This window comes from Octopus bimaculoides, chromosome 13, assembly GCF_046866305.1.
Source record: "Octopus bimaculoides isolate indiv1 chromosome 13, ASM4686630v1, whole genome shotgun sequence".
Classification (NCBI taxonomy): domain Eukaryota; kingdom Metazoa; phylum Mollusca; class Cephalopoda; order Octopoda; family Octopodidae; genus Octopus; species Octopus bimaculoides.
The window spans coordinates 28,378,644-28,403,175 of record NC_142940.1 but is presented as its reverse complement, the minus strand read 5'-3'; the positions used below and the strand labels follow the sequence as shown (position 1 = coordinate 28,403,175).

At 35.9% G+C, this 24,532-nt stretch overlaps 1 protein-coding gene across 2 annotated transcripts in view; it reads left to right on the top strand.

The window, feature by feature from the left end:
- The window catches only part of LOC106876505 (uncharacterized), a 92,747-nt gene that overhangs the window by 16,860 nt on the left and 51,355 nt on the right, over positions 1 to 24,532 (top strand). The window contains exon 1 of one of the 2 annotated variants that reach the window (XM_014925071.3): positions 2,630 to 2,755. The exons of the other annotated variant lie outside the window; for it this stretch is intronic. The gene's annotated coding sequence lies outside the window, so the exon portion shown is untranslated. Of the gene's footprint in view, positions 1 to 2,629; positions 2,756 to 24,532 lie in introns of those variants that run through there. 2 annotated transcript variants of the gene reach the window in all.

Below are 24,532 nucleotides of genomic sequence, written 5' to 3'. Positions count from 1 at the left end.
CTGACAGAATCGTTATCGCACCGGACAACATGCTTAGCAGTATTTTGTCCGTCTTTATGTTCTGAGTTCAAATTCCGCCGAGGTCGACTTTACCTTTCACGCTTTCGGAGTCGATAAAATAAGTACCAGTTGAGCACTGGAGTCGATACAATCGACCTACCTTCTACTCCGACATCGCTGACCTTGTACCAAAAAGTGAAACCAATATATAAACGACAGTCTGGTCCATTCAAACAAGTTTATTTATGAGAAAAATAATAATTATGCTCAAGTAGCAAATTTAATGCATCGAAATAGAGAATCAAGCCTATTTTTTAGCAACCGACAAAATGATTTGTTTGGTCATTAACAATTGCTACTCAATTTGATTATTGTTATTAAGCTAATCCTATCTTGATCAGGTTGTGATAAAGTGATAAAATATAAAGTGGAAATGTCATAACATCATAAATATATTTATATAAGAAGAAATTGAACTTTATCCACATTTTTTGCTAAGTATGTTGGAAATGAATTTTTATTTAGGAATATATACTTCTTGAACCCCTATAGATTAGCTTATCACAAATTATTGTTAAACTTATCATAAGTTTAACAGTGAAATGATAAAGTGAACATTACCCTTCTGTGTTAAAGCTTAGTAAAGTTTATCAAGTTATGAAAATTACCGATAAAAAGTGGGTAATGTACTGAGAATATGCGTTTTACTTTTATCTAGTGTGTAACTAGATAATGTAACAAAATTGTTATTGGTGCTTTACAATGACATTTGTCAATTCATTGTATTGAGATTTGTTTTGTAAAGCTGTTACATAATAAATTCAGATGAGTAAGTGATAATACACTTTTAAAAGTAGTGATAATGTGCTCCTAGAATATAATATTGCACTCATTGGGAGATTCGTTAGCGCGTCAGAAACTAATAGTTCGCAATATTTAGTTTCAGTCCTTTGTGTTCTGAGTCACCATGGTCGACTTCTTTCATTCTTCTGGAGTCGATCTAATAAAAAAAGCATGGTTGCTTTGTGTTATGTCTTATCTGTACTTTCACAATAACACCTGTCAAGTTTCTCTAAAACTAATTATAATAATGTCGCACTTCTCGGACAAATCAACTTTATCTAGTTTTCACTCTCTATATTTTGGATCTGTCCGATCAAAATAAGCAGGTTTTCTATATCATTGTGAAGTATACCTTTCTATATCCTTGATATGACAATGCTGAAATTCCAAAGCAGCTGCCTTTAAATGCATTGTTGCTGTTACAATATTGCGTACAACATCCAGAGAAAGTAGCACACAGTCAACAATTGGAGATAATGGACATGAGGATTATCGAGATAGTAAAGCATACCTTTGTGCAACGCAAAATCTTCAAATACTCTTGCTTCCAAATTGCGACCGGGTTTTCTGTTTCCTTGTCAAGAAGCTATCAACTAACTTTTCAAAACTACTACTTAACCAATATAATATAGATGTGTCAGTGAATATGAAAACAGAACGTTAAATTAAAGCCATTTCCGTAAGAGATAATATCGTATAATAAAATAACTTTAGTTGCTTTCAATTTCCTCACTGTCAAACAAATGGAAATAAATGTTACTACTGGTTCATTGCAGCTTGTTACGCCGGAGAAAATAGACTAAACGCAGAGTGTTGTCGCGCATACCATCCGAAGATCACATTTTCCTGAAATAAGAATAAAGGAGCTTAACGAGACTCGCCACAACCCCATCAAATAAGACAAACTAACTAAAAACAAAAGCAATAACTGCAGCATAAATGTGCTTCATTATCCTCCAATATTGTACTGGTGCGCATACTGCCAATGATAAGCGCAGAGGAACAGCATCTAGTTTAAGGTGAAACTTCATTTTAATTATAATCCTTGGGTGATGTAACTATGTCAAAACATTTCATTTTGCGGTTCCTCACCATACAAACATTCTTTGCGTTACGTGAAAAATAAAGAACGAAATTAAATTGCGCATCACTACCCTCTGCCAAAGCATGAACATCAAAATACACCATTTCCATTTCATATTAATGTTCTGGGTCTAGTACCACAGCGTGGAACCATGGATAAGTGTTTTCTACTATAGTTGGATCGACCAAAGCCTTGTAAGTGGATTTGGCTGACTGAAACTGAAGAAGCCCGTTATATATATATATATATATATATATATATATATATATATATATATATATATATATATATATATATATATATATATATACATATCAGTCAGTGCGTGATTGTTTGTTCCCACCACCGCTTGACAACCAGTGTTGATTTGTTTACATCCCCGTAACTTAGCTGTTAGGCAAAAAAAAGACACCGAAAAAATTAGGACCCAATTAAAAAAAATAACAAGTACTGTGTTCAATTCGTTCAACTAAAATCCTTCAAGGCAGTGCTCCAGCATAGCCGCAGTCCAATGACTGAAATCAGTAAAAGATAAAAAATAAAGATGTAAAGTCTTGTAATTGTGTAGAAATCAATGTGTCATTTAGAATACCCAATAAATCAATAACATAGATATTGTTTCGTATGAGATAAATCTCATGACAATTAACCTGATAACAAACCGTTGATGATTAGCTAAAATAATACATTATCTCTATCTGCATAAAATCGTATTAGCACAATAGACACGTGGCCAGCAACCGCACGCTCACCTCAGGGATTGCTTACTACTACTGATATCTTAAATGATTTCAAGTTAATGAGTTTAAGTGTTCACACAAATAAGAAGTAAGTACAAAAGGCGCATGTCCGCATATTCAACCACATGCGGACATGCGTAAATACATCTATTGATTTTGCATGTTTATACGTTTTCCTTTCGCAGAGTTAAAGCATTTTTGTTTCAATGGAAATTGTTTCAGAAACATGTAAATATGTGAGTTAGTGCAGGCATATAGGTGGATGTCTGTGTAGATACGCATGCACTCATATAATGCTTATGCGTGCCTCTTTAGTATTTGAATATGTATGTTTGAATTATTCTTTATGTAAATGCATGTATTCCAAAGGCACACAAGTTATTGTGTGCTTCTTGCAAACTAAATAAACATTCTTTGGAATGTTTTACAAATCTTTACTGTACCATTTATTGATCAGATTTAGAAGATGCGAATCAGCTTGCTTTGTTTTTCCTTTAAAACCCCCGGTATTTCCAGGTTTTTATGCAAATCATTTGCTACATATCCTAGTGCATCTATGATAATAAGTGCACTGGACTAGATAACACCTGTATTATTGGTTCAAACGAAATCCTGAAAACTACTTACAAGAACCATAAGTTTCTCAGTAGTTCACCATAGATGTTCTCCTTTCGCACAATTTTATTCACATCTGCTAGGCAGCTCTGCCCTTTGAGAACAGATGACAATGATGTGGGGATATCTACCTCGCTGCTATGGCACAATCGAAATTTTTTGTTAAAATGCGGAGGTTTAGAGGCATTTTGAGGCATTGAATAGATATTTATGGCTATAATTTGTTCTTGAATAGCTAAAGTATATCCTTTTAGACAGAATGTGATATATGTGAAGGAAGTCAATATTGGTGGCATTCTATAGCTTACGGGACATGTACCAATGAATATCATTTTGCTGATATGAGTGCCTAACTCCCCTTGTGCCACAGGAGATACACATTTTTTTATATCTATTCAGAGGTTCTCCTAGTCTGGACATTTTTAGTGTTGAGTGCACGTTATTTACTCACATTTTTCTTTGCTACTCAGTAGGTGTTAGCAAATACGATTTGGATTGAGCCCCTGCCTTTACACCTGTCCCTCAATTTAAAATACCCTATCGGTATTACTGTTGATGTGGAAGGCAGGCTTAGTGCTTTTGTAGAGTTTGTGTCCATAATGTTTGTATTTATAATTTATATATTTATGTAGGCATGAAGAATTCGAAGCTGCTAAACCAATCAATCAATCAATCAATCAATCTATCTATCTATTTATCTATCTATCTATCTATCTATCTATCTATCTATCTATCTATCTATCTATATTTATTTATTTATTTATTTATATAAATATTATATGTATAGATATCCCTCTATATATCTCATCTCTTTCTGTGTATACGTCTATTTGTATCTATATATATCAATGTTTGTGTATATACGTATGAATATATAAACAAAAAAAAAACATTAATACACACACACAAATGCACATATAAAGTCACGGTTCACTGGTTATTCATTTCTATTGCAAGGGAGAAAATCGTGTTGCCAGAAGCCAATCTTATTTAATTTTTTTCTTTGGTGAAGCAATTTCAAGTTGAAATGAAACATACTGTATAATCTTGATGCATTTATTGAATTCGGTTTTCTTTCTTATGTTCGTTCCAGTAATAGTCTTTAATAATCACATTCAACTTATATAATAGCTATTATTGCCCAGTGACTTTTTCCAACACTCCTTCACACACTCGTACTTACTTAACACTTTATACTAACTCACGTCTTTTTCCTATCTCTCACACACATTCATTGCACATCCGAACATGTCACCACACCTAACAACTTAATACAACTTAACCTCAACATTTTTTTTTTTTCAAAATCTTGAAAATCTTACACTTCACTGATTAACCTTAAAATTCAGCACTTATTCAATGACCTTTTTTCCATTATTCCTTCACTCGCTCAGACTAAATTTCTTACAAAGACACCTACTATTGCTGCTTATGTCACACCACCTGCTGTTGCATATACTGCCTCTTTATTATCCACAATTATAAATACATCAGTGCTTTCTGTCACAACACACCAGAATGGCTTGCCAGTAACAACACTTTCTCCGAAATCTTCCATTGTTTTCTTTCGTATATTTGCAAAGGGGAATCTTTCCTGAAATAATTTAAATATTAAACAACCTGTGTAAGGTAATATAATGACTTCAATACTATTTTTTATTGATTGACATCATTTCTCACCAGTATTATTCAAAGATTTTAAAGATTTTTTAAACACATATCATTTACACATGGTAATGCTTCGAGCAAATTACAATACGCTTTTAACTAAAAATAAATTGTTTTTCATCTTCTATGATAACTTTCGAAGATATAACAAATAAAAAAAAGAACATAACTGCAGTGTTCCAATATACGAGGGTGGACAGAAAATCTCATAGGCTGACTATGAAGAAGTGATGCTATGAAATCTTGCATACAATAATTTCAACTTTTTTTTTTTGTGAATAACTGCATTGTTTGTTTCCAGTTAAACTGACACGTGAATGTTCAAAGAAGACGTCAAATGTTGCTGGTAGCCACTTTAAAGAGTTAAAATCGATAAAATTTGGCGTCGTAGTATCAAGTAACTGCATAAAAAAGACTTTAGCCTTCAAGGACATTCATGCTGACATGGCTGCTATATTAGGGGTTGACTCTCCAGCATTATCGACAGTACAAAAGTGGGCTATGCACAATGAACTTGGCATAATGAAGGCTTCTGCTCGGCCTTTTGATACCTGATTAAAAGAGTTCCAGGCTGATCACAACACGGGAAAATCTGACATTCTTTGAGGCAAATCCAGGAATGCTGGGTTCGTCACTCTGAACCAGAGACAAAGAGACAATCCAAGTAATGGAAACACCCCTCCTCCCCTATTCCAAAAAGGCAACGGTCCTTTCATATGCAGGGAAGGTGATGGCCTGTTTTTTGGGATGCAAAAGGCTTAGTATTTATTGACAATCTTCAAAAGGGCCACACCATCAATGGAAAGTACTACGCTAATTTGCTGAGGCAGTTACGAAAGGCTATAAAGACTAAACGCCCAGGAAAACTGAAGCAGAGGGTCTTGTTTCATCAGTACAACGCTCCCGCTACTATGCGTGAATGTGGCTTTGAACTGGTTGATTACTCTCCGTATTCTCCTGATTTAGCCCCATCTGGCTATCATCTGTTCCTCAGCATGAAAAACGCATGGCTTGGAACCAGTATCGCAATGATTATAACATCATGTCTGCTGTTGGTGAATTTTTGGCCTTCACCAATGGGATCCAAGCATAGAAGAAGTGTGGGGACAGCAAAGGGGAATATGTTGAAAACTAAACCTCATTTGGTCACATTCCACGAGAGTATCTTGGTCAGCCTATGAACTTTTTAGCCGGCCCTCGTATACTGTCCATATATTTTTGCTTAACAATAAGTGAGAAAGTGTGTGTGTGTGTGTGTGTGTGTGTGTGTGTGTGTGTGTGTGTGTGTGTGTGTGTGTGCACGCGCGCGCGTGCGAGAGAAAGAAAGAAAGAAAGAAAGAAAGAAAGAAAGAAAGAAAGAAAGAAAGAAAAAAGAAAGAAACAAAGAAAGGAAGAGCTGAATAGAGAGATAAATACTAAAGAGAATGTGAATGAGAAGGAAAACAGTTTTGGTATAAACTGAAAACATTTCAGCATGTCACAGAACCACTCCCCTTCTACTACTCCATTACATTTATCAGTCCTTCAACATCTCCTTTCTTGGATACTCCATGTTTCACCTATGCCCCATAGGTGAAACATGTCCCATAGGTGAAACTCGAAGCCGGAAAATTTTCTACGTGCATTATTCAGGGATGATTTTGGATTTGTGTGTAGATTATGGAGAACATTCGTTGAGAGACGTTGTTTCAAGGCAAGCACATAAACACGGAGGCTTTTAGATATAGATTCACATAGCTGATTCTCCATGGGAAACGGGAGGAACTAACACAAAAATGTGTATGCATGTGTGGCCTGGTATACCTCTATAGGACCAGCATAATTTCCTGGTCCCTTGTTCTGAAGGTTCTCAGAATCCATCTGGTTATTCGTCTACACACTGTCACCATCTAAGTGATATGCATGTGAAACGAGGCATCGTTGCTCATATCAAACCCAAGATTATGCACCGTATGTGATTCCGGGATTGCCACTGCTTTTGTTCCAAAGTATCGTTGTTGTGACTTCTGAGCACCAATTAGCTGGTAACGTAGAGCCTGGAATTTGTTTGCATTAAATTGCTTGTGGTTTTTCTCTAGTCTTTCTGTAGAAGATTAGTATCAGAAGGTTCTTGACTGCTTGTGTCGTCGACATAGCTTGAGTCGTCGACATAGCATGTGTCGTCGACATAGTTTGTGTCGTCGACATACGTGTGGCTATCTGTGTAACTGATGGCATGTCTAAAACAGCCACCATGAACAGCAACGGCCCCAAAACAGTTCCCTGAGGCACTCCACTTTCTATTACTGTCTCCTTGGAGAGGGCTCCATTGGCTACCACAGCCTGGCTTCTGTTTTTAAGAAGTCATGCAACCACTCTCCGAGTTTCCCAGTTATGCCGAATCTCCGTAGCTTGTGACATATTATCTCATGATCAACCTTATCAAAGGCATTTGCAATGTCGAGATATATCACATCCACGTTTCAGCAATTCATTAATTGTTTCAACAACCAGTCATACAGTCATAGTGCTGCAAAAGCTGTGTAAGACAGCTTCTTCCTGAGCGGAAGCCATGCTGGATGTTAGGAAGTAGGTCATTATCTTCAAGGAAAGCAATTTAAAATACAATTCTGAAGAGGCCTAGGGAATCATGCATGTACCCCCATTACATCATTTTCATCTACTAATTACTCCAGCGTACTGGAGTTATATCGATAGAATGGGGCATGCCAACACTAGGCCGAAACAGCTGCAAGATTGTGTCCCTTCTCCAACTGCTAGATGTCCATTAAATTTGAAATCTTAATTGTTGATATGACATGGTATGTCATAAATGTCTGTATATTTTGTTTTTTTTGTCATTTTGGTTATAAAATAAACAGTTTAATCAACGGAATATAGTGTCTGCAAGTTGATGAGTACCTCATATTCCCCTCCATTTTCTTATTGCTATATAAATTTTGGGTAAGAAAAAACCTTTTACCCGCACCCACTTATTGCACTTGGTATAACACTAGTGTAACAATAATTGGGTACCCTCCTAGCAGTATATTGGATATATATTATCCCTTAGTGGGGTGAATCCTCAACCCCTAACTCTCTTGGATTATATATACATATATATATATATATATATATATATATATATGTATATATATATATATATATATATATATATATATATATATATATATATATATATACACAAGCTGAGTATCCCGTTTTGACGGAGGCTTTTCAAATTTTTTTGTGGCCACGCTCTTGCAAAGGATAATGAGAAGCTTTTTGTGAAAAAATTTTGAACATTTATGAATTCACCCTCCCTCTCCCTAACTTATTTTGTCAATTTCTTTTTGGCTCTACGCATTTAAAAACAACAGGTGACGCCTTTTCGATTTAAAAAAAATCGAGATTGGAAATTTATGAATCTTTCCAGATCCCTGTCCCCCACTCAATACTGGTTTTGGCCTTTTTTTTTCGCATTACACACTTCAAATCGATGGGACAATCACCATTACAACCCCAGCTCTCTTTATTTTCAAACAGAAAATAAAACGCAATCATAAAAAGACTTTTTTGAATTTTTTCATTCTCCTCACCCATAAATCCTAAAATTTCGGGGTTTTTTTTTTTTTTCGAAATTTTTTTAAAATCATAGTTTTAAAATACAGACAGTCCAAATCTGCAATTTATTTCTATTTGCAACGAAAATGGTATGTGATTTAAGGGAGATTTAACTGTTATTTCTAGCACAACCCACGACCACCTGGTACCTTCCACGTTTCTTTATCACTCAGACATGTATTGATGTTTTTCAATATTCATATTTCTGTAATGAATACACTAGAACTTTTGTCATAGATACAAGCCTGGTTATCTTCAGATAAGTGCGGAGAAGTTTCTTTTTATGGAAGATCATAACGATAATCAAGCGAACAAATTAATTGAGACTCAACCTATAGTTAGTTAGGAGACTGTGATTCGTCAGATTAGATATCGCAAGTCGTGGAAGCATAAAAAATTCAGTTAGCATTTGAATTGAACCAAGATTTGTATCAATACTATAAAAGCTAGGGAAGATCATTTAATTGGTTACATGAAAAGAGTGATTTGGATCTTCTCGAACTTCGACGACAGATAACCTTCGTTGAGAAAAAATTTTGCTATCATCCTCACATATTATCGTAAGATCCAAACTGGATATTGATTTTTCTTGGAAAGATCGAAAACAATAGGGGCCACGGCCGACGCGATAACAACAAAATCCGAGATGAATATGCTGCTATTATACGAGCGAGCAGTAACTGATTATGAACAAACAGAAATAGTGAGTGACGTATACAGACAACTAAAAGAACACGTAAAAAATTTCAAACAAAACTCCACCGTGCAGATTAATAAACAATTAGATGAGAGAACTATTATCACACGAGTCAATAGAAAACGTATGGACCATATGTTATCCACGATGGACGAAATGGTTAAAGAAAAATTGAAAATCCCAATTTTTGCAGATTGAATGTTCTGCTACATTGTGCTGTGTTTACCATTCGCCAGCAGATGGGAGTAGTGGAGATCAATCGCAGTGAGAATTGTAGCAAGACTTGAACCCTAGTCGACAGATTGTGAAGTCATGATATAGCACGTGAGAGGTCGAATTATTCAGTAATCAGCAGCCAGTCTTCACGTGATAAATTCATGTAGATCCTTCTGGGCTATCTGGGTACAAAGGCTTGCTTTTAGCGCCTACTGTCAGTGGTGATAAACTGCGGTCTAGCTCCACACACTCTGTAACCATTATTATAGTCGTTATAATGACTCTTCCTCAACTTGGATACGTCGATATAGTTGGCCGATATGAATCTAATGTGTATATTTTCTCCTTTCTCGACAAACATCAGTACAGAACTTTTGTAATCAACTATTAGAATTCTTTCACTTGTGAAAATTATTTGTGCGGTGAAATAAAATTTGCTATTAAATGATTGCATGGTGTTATATCATTCACACGCAACCTCAACAGAAGTATTGAATAGCTAAACATTATTATTAAGCGAAAACTGAATAATAAATTCACGAACCGCCAGCTGCAATTTTGTGAAAGATTGCATAGTCTTTAGGAACTGTCCACAGGAAACACTAACGGGCAAGCTATTTGTCCTTAAATATGAACTGCGAGCAGTAACTCAATAATTTCGTTATAAAGAGAAAAAGAAAAAGCTACCAGAACGGAAAGTCATCAATCTCAAATTTGCAGTAAACCCACAATTAGAGTCTCGCAGTATGAAAGGCCATAGTATCAAGGTCGTGAAAGGTCCTCCTCTAGATGACCATATTAGGGATGTATCTGGGATGTGAACAAACAACGCAACCTTGATGCAAAGTAATTAGATAAGTTACGGATTAGGTATTGATCAGACGTCTCTCCCAAAATTTATAATATCAACAGTGAAATTCACCTGACGATTATAATATATCAACAGTGAAATTCACCTGACGATTGTTGCCAAACTGCCAGTTGGTTATTCTACAAGGTAGCCTGCGTTATCCTGTTCAAAAGAGAAATAGACGTTGAGATTGATATGCCAGACTGGTTGACAGTCGCATTAACAACACTAGTATCCAAAAACCAAGAGACGCATGTAGCCGAAAACTACAGGCCTATAGTGTGCTTGGGTGTAGTGTGTAAATTATAGACAGGTTGCTTAAATGAATTAATACCAGGATCATTGTGAAATGCACAATGTAGTAATCGAAGAGCATACTGTGTTGTGCTGAACAACTCCTCATCAACAAAGCTATCCTCAAGGACTATGGCTTGACTATAAGAAGGTGTTTGACTGAGTTTCTCATTCATGGATAGCAGAGTCACTACGCCTTGCTAAGCTTCCAACTGCTACTGTAAAATGCCATTAAAAGCTGATAAAAGGAATATTTCAGGGTGACAGCTTATCTACAATGCTCTTTGTCCTAAGAGTAAGCTCCTTGTCAGCTGTTAAAGAAATGTAAAAACTACATAATAGGATTTGTAGATGAAAGGCTGCAAGATGTAACTTCGGCAGCTCCAATTTCTGGCATCTTAATTCTGCTTGTAATACCGTGGTTTATTATGTGAGGCGCATAGTTGTGAAAGACAATGACTGCTCTGCCTGCAACACCAAGGCCAAGCAGGTGGCCATGGAAAGGAAGTGTTTGAAGATGAGGAATGCATCTTGAGGCTGCGGTGGAAGCTGAGAGTGGCTATTTTGAGTAAACTGTTGTCTCCCAGCCATTATCTAGTTGTTATTTTGATTTTGTAAAATACTTTTATGTTTGGATGGGATATTATGTTTTCTTTTTCTTATATGCAAACTGTCAAATTTAGCCCGAATATTCTGTATCTCCCCACACACACACTCTCACTCTTTCTCTCTCTCTCTCTCTCTATCTGTCTGTCTATCTACTCACCTCTATGCGTATATAATTTATATATATATATATATATATATATATATATATATATATATATATATATATATATATATATATATATATAGAGAGAGAGAGAGAGAGAGAGAGAGAGAGAGAGATGGATAGATGGATAGATAGATAGATAGATAAAACTTGCTTGGAAGAGGATACATGGCGTTCAATCATAATAATACAGATAGTATATATATATATATATATATATATATATATATATATATATATATATATATATATATGCATATATATATTATTTGCAATAGAGGGCATTCAAACGTTGGGACAGATAGACGATACAAAGGCGGACAAGAGAAACAACAATTAGAAGGACAGGCAAAAAAAGACGGGTCATTCTTGGCTTTCTTTCATCAGTCAAGTCCCAGAAGTCACGACCATTTCGGGCAGTTACACTTGACATGGTTCGATCTGGTTGGCCCTATATATATATATATATATATATATATATATATATATATATATATATATATATATATATATATATATATATATATATATATATATATACTCTTTTACTTGTTTCAGTCATTTGACTGCGTCCATGCTGGAGCACCGGCTTTAGTCGAGCAAATCCACCCCAGAACTTATTCTTTGTAAGCCTTGTACTTATTCTATCAGTCTCTTTTGCCGAACCGCTATGTTACGGGGACGTAAACACACCAGCATCGGTTGTCAAGTGATGTTGGGGGGATAAAAACACAGACACACAAACACGCACACATATATATATACATATACATATAGATATACAACGGGCTTCTTTCAGTTTCCGTCTACCAAATCTCCACTCACAAGACTTTGGTCGACCCGAGGCTATAGTAGAAGACACTTGCCCAAGGTGCTACGCAGTGGGACTGAACCCAGAACCATGAGGTTGGTAAGCAAGCTACTTACCACACCGAGCAGAGACACCCGGCGTTGCCCGGGAATTAAATTTTTCTTTATATAATGGAAGAAAAAAGCAAAATATGTTGTATAAAAATTTGTTATTCTAAATTCAAATTATTATTTAATTGGGAAATAAATTCTGAATTCATAATGCAAAATAATAATAATAATAATAATAATAATAATAATAATAATAATAATAATAATAATAATAATAATAATAATAATAGAAAATATAAAATTCACCACTTTTATGAAAGGAAATAAATTCTATCACATATGCTGAAGGAAATTACGTAAGAGCTTCTGGGTAAACAATATTCTTTGTTTTCTGGTTTGGAGCATAGACAAATAAGTGTTTCAAACTACCTACCCTGGAGCAACCAACATAAAGGTGACCATGAGAAAAGCAAGCCAGTAGATTTCAAAGACTGACCTTAAGCTTTATTAATAGACATTGCAAGGAAAAGTCGCACTGGGAATTGTGTTCATTTGAACTCAAATGGCATGTCTGTTGGTTTGATTGGAATTCTTGGAATGAAAGCCTCTTTCCCAGAGGCACATCCGTTGATGATGGTAGCTTCTGTCACATTAGGTGGTAATATCTTCACAATCAAACTTGTCCCATTGCATAATTTCTTAGAAGCATCATTGGAACTCCTACCTCCAGAAACGTTTATGTGGAGGAAATCCAGATGGCTCAAGAGAATTAAGGAACTCTACTGGGTAATGGACAGGTTGATTTTCATCAAGGGCTGAATCAACTGATTAATGAATGTTCTTAATTAATATTGGAACCTTATTCATTAATTCTTGGTTAATCCTTGCTACTGTCTCATTTTGGGAGCAAGAATTGCCCTTTCACACAACCATTTATGTGAATTATAATTATTATTTAAGTCTGGAAATATCGTTCAGCTGGGGAATTCACCATGATAGTGATATGAACGAAACTGATATCACCATTCTCATTAAATGGTACTTTTTACGGAAAGTAACGAAATGTGCGAGTTCGGAACAACATCAAACTTTGTGTGTGTGTGTGTGTGTGTGTGTGTGTGTGTGTGTGAGTGTGTGTGTTTGTGTGTGTGAGAGAGAGAAAGAGAGAGAGAGAACATTGCAAACAATAAATGAGATAAACATGGAATGAAAAAGTTGTATAAATAAAAGCACGTTAAAAACTATCTTGTACCAAATATTTAAATTTGTGAACTTCGTAAATATTTCTTTCAATAATTTATCGTAGTTGTTTACAAATAGCGAGCATTAAAATAGAGAGTAAGAGACCTCACCATTATTACGTCAATACCGGAAGTTAACATTGAGAAACCTTTTTAAAGAAGTGAATCATAAATATAAAGCAATATATTTTATTTTTAAAAAATCAAATGAAGACCCCATTATATGTCCGAGGTTAAATTATTCATGCATCACGAGCATGGAAGTAATTGGTGAAGCCATTTTCACATGAAAAGCGAATAAACACACATCTTTATTTTATATATTAGATGTATGTGTTCTCTTAGTCTTTTATGCGTTTCGGCCCAAAGAATGGACCATGCTATATTGTTGACTTTTAGTGAATGAGGGAGTTTCATATTGTTGCCCTCATTTGAGTTTCTTGCCGTGATGTAGGGTCATCTGGGACCTTGGACAGCAGAAGGTCACGGTGTTTCTTGAAACATCCATCCCCACAGCATGTAGAACTCACACGTTTTTTGGCAATGGGTCTTTGAATCGCAAGCTATTGCCATACCTGGTCCTTACTCTATCAGAATGAGCAGGACATTTTGAACAGTGCAGTGGCGTCCTGTTCGGGGGTTGGTATAATTCCCGGTGCCAAAGTTTGGTGCCAGCTTCTCTAGGTTCTTCTATATGTGTATTATTGCATGTATCACCGTCTGCACCGCAAGATGTCAATTCGTAATTCCTTCAGTTTCTCCCAGTAGCTCAATTATTTCATTGGTGCAATCTTCTTGATGTAGTACAGCTGAATTCCTTCGACTTCAACTATTAAATTGACACTGTGGGGTGACCATAGCTGAGAGCAGTAGGACATAGTTGAGAGTAGTAGGCCGAGGACAAATGTTCTTCACATGACAAGCATAGTTCCTAGCCCCTTGTTCTAAAAATTCTCAGAATCCATCGAGTCATTTGCCTCCGCACTGTTACCTTCTTGGGGATATGTACATAAAAGGAAGCATCGTTGCTCATATCAGTTCCCAGATTACGCACTGTGTGATTGCCCTTTGTATCTTTTTTGCAGCATGGTAGCACAAGTTGGCTGATTAGCTGAGGGCTTGGAATTTTCCTGCATTAAATTGCAAGTTCTTTTCTTCCAGTTATATGTGGCATCTAGATCTTTCTGTTGAAGATTAGCTTCAAGAGATCCTTGACGGATTGTACTACTTTTGTATCTTTGGTATAGCTATTAACTATGTAATATTGATGGCATGCCCGAGAGAGCCACCACAAACAGCAGTGGCCTAAGACAGCTACTACCCTCGATATTAATGCCTCCAGGGAGAGGGCTCCATTGGCTCCTACAGTTCTGCTTCTGTCTTTCAAGAAGTCATATAACGACTTCCAGTTTTTCAATAAATAATAATAATAATAATAATAATAATAATAATAATAATAATAATAATAATAATAATAATAATAATAATAATAATAATAAGGACTACACCGGGGATTTTTAACGGAGACTACACCGGGGATGTTTAACATGTGAGAACGATAAATCACTGCTCCGAAATTTATCCAAAAACATCGGAAATAAAGACATCGCATGGAGCCAAAAAATAGCTGACAAAGGGCTGGACTATATCCGAGTAAGTAATGCTCATTGAAATTTATTTCTATTTTTCCAAATATAATGATGTATTTTAACTTGATACCTCCACTACTCGCACAACGATCGTAAACACACGTGTTACATCAAAATCAGACCATCTCCGAACCCAAAAACACCATGTACAAAAAAAATACAAACAGATTAAATAACACCGGTATTATTCCACCCAAGAATAACAACCGAGAAATGCGTACTGTAAGCTTGTTACGCAAAAGTACGAAGATCTGAACGTGCAAAACAATCTGACAACAGAAATGAACGAACCGGCACTCTACGAAAACGATAACCGTCAAAATAAAGGGCCGGACGTTGTTCCTCATGTCCCGCAAACAAAACCAAAACGGCATAAATGGACACGTGAGGAATACATTTCGATCCTACACGCCATTTTACAGCAGTGCTCTATCCAAAAAACGAAAACGCAACAACACATACATATAAAATATGGAAGAAAAATAATGTAAATAGAGACCTCGATAAAACAATGAACCCTAACAAACTAGCTAACATAAGAAGATATATTCTAAAAGCAAAAAAATATCAGAAATAGAAATAGAACAATTGAAAGGAAAAATACATCAGGAAAATCTAGATAGTAGTCACACAGCAGTACCAAATAATAACATAAACACTGAGATAGTAAAACACGAGGACAAACATAACATTTCCGGCAAAAACGAAGTAAACAAAAAACAACAGACCCAGACCATAGAGATGTATAATAGTGTACAAAAAGCACCAATCCAGAACACCACAGACAAACATATGAATGAAAAGGAAGGCAAAACAAATCTAAAGCCTGACAATAACGAAGGGAAAACTAATAATTACGATACTATGAAAATGAGAATAACCAAAGAACTGAAAACCACAAATCTTAGAATGGACCACAGATTATATCTCCCAAAATCAAAACAGACAATAAAACAACATCAATAATAAATAGCATAAACCTAGCCGTCACGGAACTAACAACCACAGAAACAACTGGCGATATCACTGAGCTAAATGACATAATATATGCGGCAGCCACAAAAGAAGCAGAATACTCACTCAAACCCATCCAAACAGGAGTTCTACCACCCAAACAGACCTTGTGGATAAATAATATTCAGAACAAAATTTTTTAAAAAAAGAGAAAAGATATATCGATTCTCAACGAAATTAGTAGACAATCAACACAACTGAGTAACAAGAAAACAAAAATACTGTACAAATACAGCATTACAGAAAAAGACTTACCTGAGGCAAAACAAAAACTAAAGCAAGATATCCTTGCCAAAGCACAAAGGATCCGCCGGTATGAGAAACGCCAACGTTTCTTTGAACAAAGCAAACAGTTCAAATCCAACCCCAAAAAACTCTACCAAGAACTGGATAAAAATAAAATAGACGTTACTGCAGCACCAACAGCAGAAGAACTGGAGGAATTCTAGAAGCAAATATGGTTGGTGAAGCAACAACCCCAGAAAAGGACCATTAAAACAACGAACTTAGCACCTGAGCAACTCTGGGCCCCTATAACAACTGAAGAGGTCACCCAGACACTGCAAAGACTAAGCAACTGGAAGGCACCTGGACAAGACAAGATCCCCAACTTCTGGTTAAAACACCTGACAGGAGTGCATAAAAAGCTGGCAGAAAACTTTAACAACATACTAGCAGAGCCAGAGACAATGCCTGAATGGCTCACGAAAGGGAAAACCATCTTAATTCCCAAATCCACGGAAACGGAGAAACCACAAAACCATAGACCTATAACCTGTCTCCCTACGATCTATAAAGCCTTTACTGCAATAATATCGCAGAGATTAAGTAAGCACCTGGAAAATAACAACCTGTTTCCAGAAGAGCAGAAGGGATGCTGCAAGGGCTCATACGGCTGTAAAGATCAATTATTGATCAATAAAGCCATAACTGAAGACAGCCGCAGAAAGAAGAAAGGCCTCAGTATGGCCTGGGTGGACTACCAAAAGTCTTTCGACAGTGTTCCCCACACGTGGATTCTGGAAACACTAGCCATAAACAAGGTGGCACCAATTATTATAAAATATATAAGACACTCAATGAACAAATGGCAGACAGTGCTACAGCTCCAAACAAAAGAGGGACTTGTGAAAACGAAAGCCATCCCCATTAGAAGAGGAATATTCCAGGGAGACACGCTCTCTCCACTCCTGTTCTGCCTGGCACTCACACCTTTAACTGAATTGCTGAATAGAACTGGATGCGGTTACAAATGCTACGGGAAAACAGTCAGCCACCTTTTATACATGGATGACCTAAAATTATACGCCAAAAATGACAAAAGCTAGAAACACTACTACAGACAGTACATGGCTTTACCAAGGAAATAGATATGAAATTCGGATTAGAAAAATGTGCCAAAGAAACCCTGAAAAGAGGAAAATTAGTTAAAAGTAGCAATATACCACTAGATAAAGCCAATGAAATAAGAGAACTAGACGAAAGCCAACCATACAAATATTTAGGAGTCAATGAACTAGATAGGATACAACACACACAAATGAAAGAAAAAATAAAGAAAGAGTACTATAGACGAGTTAGATCAATACTAAAAACAGAGCTCAATGCTAAAAGCAAGATAATGGGTATCAACACTTTAGCTGTCCCAGTTATAAGCTACAGCTACAACATCCTTAACTGGACACTAAACGAATTATCTAAAATAGACAGGAAAACAAGAAAAATAATGACAGGATATAGGATGCACCACCCAAAATCTGACTTAGAAAGGCTATATATACAACGCACAGAAGGTGGCAGGGGTCTTATACAGCTGGAAAACTATTATAAAATAACCACCATAGGACTGCAAAAATACCTACTCCAGAAGCAAGGGAAACTAATATAAATAGCCACAAAACACGGGCAAAACAAAAAAGTGTTTCCAGTATTTAAGGAAGCTGACAAATACAAATAAGAAATCATACTGTCTAACAAATACGAAGAAGAAGAAACAACAAAAGCTATAAAACAAATGAAATCCAAACTAAAACTAGAACAGCAACAGACCATGATAAAACGATGGCAAGAAAAGCCCCTACATGGTAAATACTGGGCTAAACTAAATGCAAAAGAAATAGACAGAGAAAAATCCCAGCAATGGTTGAGAAGCTCAGGACTCAAAGCAGAGACTGAAGGATTTTTAATTGCTGCACAAGACCAAAGCGTCCCCACCAGAAATTACCAAAAACATATAATGAAAAGAAACATAACAAGTAACTGTAGAATATGTGGAGATAGACAAGAAACAATAAATCATATTATATCTGGCTGCCCAGTCCTGGCTAAGAAGGAATATATTCACAGACACGACAGAGCTGGGACCTATATACACTGGAAGCTTTACCAACAGTATGGAATAACAACAGAAAAAAGATGGTATAAACACACGCCAGAAAAGGTCACAGAAAACGAGAAAGCAACCATACTCTGGGATATGCCAATACACACAGATAGAGAAATTAAGGCAAATAGACCAGATATAGTTGTCAAAGATCATGAAGAAAAAAAATGCTTTCTAATTGATGTATCCATACCAGCAGATGACAACGTTTCTCTAAAAGAAATGGAAAAACTTTCAAAATACAAAGACCTGGAAATAGGGGTAACTTGAATGTGGAATCTAAAAACAGAAACAATTCCTATCATAGTAGGTGCCTTAGGTATAATAAAAAAATATTCAGACAAATACATAACAAAAACACCAGGACTTACAAATATATATAACATACAGAAAATTGCACTACTGGGCACTGCACACATCCTACGCAAAACACTTCAATACAATAACCATAAGAGCACCACAGCAAACCACAGCACATACCCAAGGCGCACAGAGCTGCGCTGGGTAGTGAAGTGAAAACACGTTATAAAACTAAAACTACTGAACAATAATAATAATAATACTCTGGGATATGCCAATACACACAGATAGAGAAATTAAGGCAAATAGACCAGATATAGTTGTCAAAGATCATGAAGAAAAAATGTGCTTTCTAATTGATGTATCAATACCAGCAGATGACAACGTTTCCCTAAAAGAAATGGAAAAACTTTCAAAATACAAAGACCTGGAAATAGAGGTAACTTGAATGTGGAATCTAAAAACAGAAACAATTCCTATCATAGTAGGTGCCTTAGGTATAATAAAAAAAATATTCAGACAAATACATAACAAAAACACCAGGACTTACAAATATATATAACATACAGAAAATTGCACTACTGGGCACTGCACACATCCTACGCAAAACACTTTCAATACAGTAACCATAAGAGCATCACAGCAATCCACAGCACATACCCAAGGCACACAGAGCTGCTCTCGGTAGTGAAGTGAAAGCACGTTATAAAAATAAAACTACTGAATAATAATAATAATAATAATAATAATAATAATAATAATAATAATAATAATAATAATAATAATAATAATAATAATAATAATAACTACGAGAGAGAATAAACTCTACTCCGTATGAAATTACATGGTCAGTTCCACAGTGAAATCAAAAGACCAGGAAGCATCATAGAGGTGGCTCAACAAGGGTGACCTAAAAAAGAATACTGAAAGCCTAATCATGGCGACCCAGGAACAAGCATTGAATACCAACTCAATGAAAAAGAATATATGCCACACAAGTGCATCAGACCTCTGCAGAATGTGTGGGAAGAAGATTGAAAGTGTGACCCACATTGTTAATGGACGAAAAGGGGAAGGCAGAAATCCTCTGGGACTTTGATTTCCAGAGAGACAAAGTGTTAGAGCACCGAAGCCCAGATATAGTAACCTTTAGGAGGGACAAACAAGAGTGCATAATAATCGACGTAATAGTGCCAGAAGATCAACATATCATCATGAAAGAAAGAGAAAAAATTGATAAACATGGAGACCTGAGAATTGAGATTGCTAAGTCGAACATAAAAGTTGTCCCTATTGTCATCGGAGCATTGGGTTCAATACCACCCAATTTGAAAAAAAAAACATCTGTAAACCTTAGATATATTGCAAAGGTCGGCATTACTTGGAACTGCACGCATATTGCATAAAGTACTGTCTGTCTGAAGTCCTTGTTGTAACTTGACAAACAGTACAAACCCCCGATAAAATAATATCTTCAATCAACAACCTCACGATATTGTGTACTGTGCGACGTCTATAATAATAATAATAATAATAATAATAATAATAATAATAATAGAGTCAAAATTAAAAGAAGAGTGCCATTTGCTATCTTGTGAACAATATTTCGACATCTCGCGTGTCTTCCACTGGTTCAAAAAATAAATTTGTCAATCTACTTCATTTTGGTTAATATAGAAAGGATTGAGGTAACTCCTCCTGAAGATATAGAGTCAAAATTAAAAGAAGAGTGCCATTTGCTATCTTGTGAACAATATTTCGACATCTCGCGTGTCTTCCACTGGTTCAAAAAATAAATTTGTCAATCTACTTCATTTTGGTTAATATAGAAAGGATTGAGGTAGCTCCTCCTGAAGATATAGAGTCTATATAGACTCTATATCTTCAGGAGGAGTTACCTCAATCCTTTCTATATTAACCAAAATGAAGTAGATTGACAAATTTATTTTTTGAACCAGTGGAAGACACGCGAGATGTCGAAATATTGTTCACAAGATAGCAAATGGCACTCTTCTTTTAATTTTGACTCTATATTAATAATAATAATAGTAATAATAATAATAATAATAATAATAATAATAATAATAATAATAATAATAATAATAATAGGTGCCCTAGGTGTACGGAAAACACTCGGCGAGAAATGGAAGAAAATTTGAAGAAAGAAGAAAAAAAACAACATAATAATAATAATAAAAACTGAGCAAATATAAAGATCTTGAAATAGAAATTAGCAAAATGTGGAACCTGAAGACTAAAACGATACCTATTGTCATAGGTGCCCTGGGAATGACAGCGAAACGGGATGATTACTACCTAGCTCAGATACCAGGAAACCCCAAAATGGCTGAAGTTCAAAAGATAGTGCTCATGGGAACTGCCCATATCCTACGTAAAATACTGTCTATGTGATCTCAAATTTTAAAACAAACACATAATTTTCTTATGGTTTCTTAAACATTCTCTAGAACACTATGTACAAATCGAAATATATGGTACCCTAGGCATAACACCTACATGAACTTCTAACTTGTTGTCTCTTGAGGTCTCTGGGTGAGACTTGGATCCAACTTGTACAAATGCAAAACAAAAGTCACAGCTGGAAAACTATTATAAAATAACCACCATAGGACTGCAAAAATACCTACTCCAGAAGCAAGGGAAATTAATACAAATAGCCACAAAACACGAGCAAAACAAAAAACTGTTTTCAGTATTTAAGGAAGCTGACAAATACAAACAAGAAATCAATCGAATGTGGAATCGAATGTGGAATCTAAAAACAGAAACAATTCCTATTATAGTAGGTGCCTTAGGTATAATAAAAAAATATTCAGACAAATACATAACAAAAACACCAGGACTTACAAATATGTATAACATACAGAAAATTGCATTACTGGGCACTGCACACATCCTACGCCAAACACTTTTAATACAGTAACCATAAGAGCACCACAGCAAACCACAGCACATACCCAAGGCACACAGAGCTGCGCTCGGTAGTGAAGTGAAAGCACGTTATAAAAATAAAACTACTGAACAATAATGATAATAATAATAATAATAATAATAATAATAATAATAATAATAATAATAATAATAATAATAATAATAATAATGTCAACGCGATCATGGAAAAGGAAATGAAAGAACAACTGAAGATGGAGTTTTTCCGAAGACTAAGGTTGTCTTTGCACTCAAAATCGACTGGATGGAATAAAATCTAAGCAGTTAATACATGGGCGATAGCATGACTTCGGTATGGAGCAGGAATTATAAAATGGTAAAAGAGAGAAATGAAGAAAACGGATACCAAGACTAGAAAAATGTTGACAGTACACAAATCCTTCCACCTTAAGAGTGACACCGAGAGGCTGTACTATCCAGAAGGAAGGGTGGGAGAGGCTTGATCAGTTGCCAGGGCTGTATCGAAGCAGAGGAAAACAGCTTAGGGTGGTATATAAAAAATGCTGTGGAGCCATTGTTGAAACACACGAAGAAGGCCGGCGTCATCAAAACTGAAAATTGTGCAACAAAAGAAAAATTTAAACAAATGACCAAAGAAAAAAAGAAAAAGCATGGAAGGAAAAGAAAATGTATGGTCAGTTTACAAGAGATGTGAACGCCAAGACAGATGCAGAGGACCGGTGGCTATGGATGAGGAGGAGTGTCCTGAAGATAGAGACAGAAGCATTCATATGCGGAGCTTGGGATCACGCGTTAAGAACCAATTATATGAAATGCAGAATAGACAACACTACCGATAGCGACAAAAGCAGAATGTGTGGTGAGAGGGGTGAAACGGTATGGCACATCGTTAGCGAATACCCGAAATTGGCAAAACGCGAATACAAAAGACGCTATGACAATGTAGCGAGAATGATCCATTGGGAACTCTGCGGAAATCACGGTCTACAAAGAGCAAAGATGTATCAGCAAACCCCAAAAAGAGTCACCGAAAATGAGAATTGCAAAATTTTGTGGGAATGTTGTGGTAATAAAAAAGAAAGAACATATAAGATAATCGACACAGCATGCCCCGCTGACAACAAGATTAATATGAAAGAAGAAGAAAAAATAAACAAGTATGACGATTTGAGTGGAGGCGCTATGGCCCAGTGGTTAGGGACTCGCTGTCGGAAGATCGCGGTTTCGATTCCCAGACCGGGCGTTGTGAGTGTTTATTGAGCGAAAACACCTAAAGCTCCACGAGGCTCCGGCAGAGGGTGGTAGCGACCCTTGCTGTACTCTTTCGCCCCAACTTTCTCTCACTCTTTCTTCCTGTTTCTTGAGTAACGCTGCGATGGATTGGCGTCCCGTCCAGCTGGGGGGAAGACATACGACATAGAAACCGGGAAATCAGGCCCATGAGCCTGGCTAGGCTTTAGAAGGGCGCATAAAAAAATTTTAATGACGATTTGAAGTGGGAAAAACGAAGGTTGTGGTCCATGAAGAGAGTAGACGTGATTCCAATAGTAAGTAATTGGTTCACTTGGAAGTATCATCACTCAACTACCAACATAGCTAAAAAAGATTGGTGCAAGTGTGAAGATAGAACACCTACAAAAATCAGCATTGCTTGGAACTGCAAGAATTCTTCGCAGGGTTCTTAATGCATAACCTAAGTGTCACCTTAGTCTGCTGGCAGGGGACAGCTGAAACTTTCCATCATTCCCAGTAATATAAGCTGTGAGTTTCAATACAACAACAACAACAATAACAACAACAACAATAATAATAATAATAATAATAATAATAATAATAATAATAATAATAATAATAATAATAAAGAAATTAAGGATAATAGGCCGGATATAGTTGTCAGAGATCACCAAGAAAAAAAATATACTTTCTAATCAATGTATCAATACCCACAGATGACAATGTTTCTCAAAAAGAAACAGAGAAACCTTCAAAATACAAAGATCTGGAAATAGAAGTAACTCGAATGTGGTGTCTAAAACAGAAACAATTCCTATCATAGTAGGCGCATTAGGTATGACAAAAAATATTCAGACAAATACATAACAAAAACACCAGGACTAACAAGTATATGTAACAAACAGAAAATAGCACTACTAGACACCGCATACATCCTACGTAAAACACTTTCAATACAGTAAAAATAAGAGCATCATAACAAACCACAGCAAATATCCAAGGCACACAGAGTTGCGCTCGGTAGTGCAGTGAAAGCAGGTGATAAAAATAAAACTACTGAACGATAATAATAATGATAATAATAATAATGATAATAATAATAATAATAATAATAATAATAATAATAATAATAATAATAATAATAATACAAATAGCCACAAAACACGAGCAAAACAAAAAACTGTTTTCAGTATTTAAGGAAGCTGACAAATACAAACAAGAAATCAATCTACCTAACAAATACGAAGAAGAAGAAGAAGAAGAAACAACAAAAGCTATAAAACAAATGAAATCCAAACTAAAACTAGAACAGCAACGGACCATGATAAAACGATGGCAAGAAAAGCCCCTACATGGTAAATACTGGGCTAAACTAAATGCGAAAGAAATAGACAGAGAAAAATCCCAGCAATGGCTGAGAAGCTCAGGACTCAAAGCAGAGACTGAAGGATTTTTAATTGCTGCACAAGACCAAAGCCTCCCCACCAGAAATTACCAAAAACACATAATGAAAAGAAATATAACAAGTAACTGTAGAA